Genomic DNA, 3,686 nt, shown 5'->3' on the forward strand with positions numbered 1-3,686 from the left:
CAGCAATTCTTGTACCTTCTCACCACATCGTTATTCTCATCCGGGGTGAAAATAAAAACATTTACATGTTATTCTCACCACCCGGGGTGAGAATAATATCCATTCAATTCTCACCTGGGGTGAGAGTAATATATTATATTGTTATTCTCACCCCGGTTGAGAATAAAATGAATATTATTCTCACCCGGTCGGAGAATGCAATTTCGGTTTTTAGGTCTACCTGAGTGTTGAGAACGGATGGTAGAAAATAATTTGTGAATTGTAAGAGAGTGACCATTCATGACCTGCCCCAGAGCGCTGGCCGATTTTTCTAGGCTCCCGCGGGGATTGTTATTGTTTCATTTTTTTTTTGACCACCTCTATTCTCACCCCGGGTGAGAATAGTGCAGGCGAGTCTTTTGGCTATTCTCACCCGGTGCGCGTTCACCGTTATAGCCAAGATCTAGGCCAAACAATTTTGCGTTCACCCTAAACCGAGTGACGCGGTGGTAATTGACAAAAATTGACTTTTTGTCAATTGCCACCGAATAAATTGGAGCTCTTTTACGTTGGTGGGTAGATCTAGCTTATTGTGCTCAGGTGCTCGGTGTTGTGCGTTCGCCTCTCTGTCCCTTTGTGTGCGTGCGTTTGTGTGTGAGTGTGTGTGTGTGTGTCTTTTCCTGACCCCCGTCCTCCGATTTATGAATTTCTGCTAGTATTGAGTTTGTGTGCGTTTGTGACCTTAGAACTTCTAGAATTGCCTGTGTTGGTTCTACAGCAGAGTGTAGGCTAAGGCTAGCCTAGGCCTAGATCTAGTAGGCCTCTACGTCTCATTGAAAACACGCCAAGTTGGTACCGTATAGCTCTAGACTAGTCGTCCAATGAAGTTAGTTGAGAACAAATTGACCCATTAGACACACATTATATGTATAATGCTAAAGATAGTGTTGTTTTCAGACTTAACACCGCTTCACTCGGTGGCAATTGACGCTACCTAATGAAATAGTAACTAGTAATAGTTTGTCATTTGTAAGGCCGTCGTTATTCGGACTCGAGTCCGAATAACATATTTTCATATTCGGATATAAGTCCGAATAAAAAAAATTCTTATTCGGACTCGAGTCCGAATATGAAAAAATGTTATTCGGATTCGGGTCCGGAAAAAAAGGAAGTGTATTCGTTCTATAGATCTAACGTTCAGTGCTTCCAATTTTCCGCCATTTTTTAGTTTCCCCCACACCTTATCTGCCGGTCCAATGCCCGCCGCCTCATTGATACGCCCCCCCCCCCCCACCACGTTTCCCACTTTCTTTGTTGTAGAAAAAGGTAAAATTGAAGATTAGTAGACCACCTGGCACCTGCATATTATGAGCTGGGTAAAAAAAAAAAGACCGATTCGTTCAAATACACAAGCCTGTGTCATATCGATTGTTTACCAAGAAAAATTGTGTTGCTGTGTAGAGCTGAGCATACAGCAACTTTTGATTCCATAGACCAGCGCACAATTCATTACGTAGATCTACGTCAAGACTAGCTTATTGTTGTAATAATGATCAGTAACCGGGGGGAAAAAGACTGACGCGTATGCGACGTTCAAAGCCCGGACTGATATTCCCCCCCCCCCCCCCACCACCCTCCCCGACACGCACACAGCCACACGTGTGCAGGCCGCCCATCCGACCCCGACACACGCTAACAAGCCATCTTTAAATGCTTCTGATGACCTCTTGACAAATAAACGCTCTAACTTTTCAGGCCGGCCTCAAATTCATCATACGATTAAAACTCGGCTCCTGCACAAAACGCCTTTTTGCCCGAAGTGATCCCGGTCTCTACCCAGCCTGAGGCGAGTCACGAGTGAGGCAGGACAGGAAGCCGGATTCACGAGTCACAGGAAGTCGGAAGTGATGTCATGCTGGACAAGAATCAGAGTCCGAATACATTTTTTCATCGAGTCCGAATAATCACTTCGCATTTGTAATGTTAGAAGCATTTGTTTACAACACAAAAAAACATGATGTTTAATTACTTGTTATCCCTAGCAGAACCCACGATTATTTTTAAGGAATGCAGTGCCTTGACCCTAGGCTTATTGTTTTCTTAATTTTGATTGGTTAAACCTTACTACAAGAGTACAATTTTCCATTACAGAGCCAATAAATTAATCGAAGTGACTATTTCTCCGAACGTTCGGAGAAATAGTGCCGATCTTTATTTCTCCGAACGGTTTCCGGCTTCCGGTCTCGTGATTTTTTGCCTATTTATTGCGAGAGTTCGGTGCCAAATTTCATTCTGCAATTCTGCCTCTGGCTCTGGTCTGGGAAGGAACACCACATGGCAAGCCCGCCTACATACAACCTTCAGTAACACCCACCACCATCCTGCACATGTACATACACAAACTTATACACACACTAACTAAACATGATCAGTGGGCAACTTTTGAACGTATGACGAGCTGAGTTGTGGATGGAGAGACAGTGTGAGTGACAGAGCGGGTGAAAGGAAGAATTTACGAGTGTATCCACAGGCGACAGCAACTACAAGACGACGACACCGACCCCCCTGGCCTGGTCCAAAGCTCACGAATGAAAGGAATGTTGCTAAGGCAGTGTTTTACCTATATTATTGTCCATGGTTCGCAGGGAGCAAGGGAATGAGTGAGATTTTCTTTGTGTGTGCCTGGAGGGAGGGGGTGGGGTGTGAAAGTCATGAGAACGGGGATGAGCCGCGGGAGAGAACACGGGAATTGAATGAATGAGCGAAACTGAAAGAGAGGAACGACTCATGAGCACTGGAGTGAATGTATCCTGTTTTTTTTAAATTTTTGTATACTTTGAACTGTTACTGAATAAAGGCTGAAATAAAGCCCGAAAAACACACACACACTCACTCCTCACTCTCCACTTACACACTTACTACCACATAGACACACTCACACACGCACATGCATAGACACACACACACACACACACACACACACACACACACACACACACACACACAGGAGCAAATTTTTGGGTCTATATCTATTTCAATTTTCAAGATCTAGTCTAGAGATTTTTAGATGAGTGTAGAAACGTGAAAAAGAAAGATTTCACAACAGAATTAAATCAAAATTAGTCGAACAGCCCATAAACAAACCACAAAAATTAACAGATAAGGGTGTGTGTCAACCTAGAAGAACCCATAAAAGTGCGTAAATTATTTTTTTTTTAAGTACAGGATATTACATGTAAATTATGGAATCACACACATTAAGGGGCCTGCCAGTGTCAGTACATTTAATCGGTTTTGGTGGAACGTACGCTCTAACATAAAACATTTTAATCTATATTTATACATGTATATATATATATATTTAGAATCTAATGAAGGTAGATACTAGGAACATCAAATTAAATGACGTTACACTATGCAACGCCCCCCCCCCCTCCCCCTTTCCCCAACAAAAAAAATTGATGGAAAAACAACACATCAGAACAATAACAAGAAAAAAAGTTACACACTAACAAAATAAAACACCACAAAGAGTCAAAGAGGGAAAAATAAAAGTAACTGTACATATTCAACAAATCAACGTGGTGACAACAAGTGAGAAAGAGACTAAGCCTCTGGTCTGGGAAGGAACACCGCATGGCAAGCCCGCCTACAGACAACCTTCAGTAACACCCACCAAACACCCACCATCATCATGCACATGTACA

The 3,686-nt window shown here is 42.8% G+C and overlaps 1 protein-coding gene across 3 annotated transcripts in view; it reads left to right on the forward strand.

Annotated features, from left to right (window-relative positions):
* Positions 1-3,686, forward strand: part of LOC101861880 (WD repeat-containing protein 92) — a 13,929-nt gene that overhangs the window by 1,170 nt on the left and 9,073 nt on the right. The gene's annotated exons all lie outside the window — the stretch shown is intronic.

The sequence above is a fragment of the Aplysia californica genome, unplaced genomic scaffold (genome assembly GCF_000002075.1).
Source record: "Aplysia californica isolate F4 #8 unplaced genomic scaffold, AplCal3.0 scaffold00096, whole genome shotgun sequence".
NCBI lineage: Eukaryota > Metazoa > Mollusca > Gastropoda > Aplysiida > Aplysiidae > Aplysia > Aplysia californica.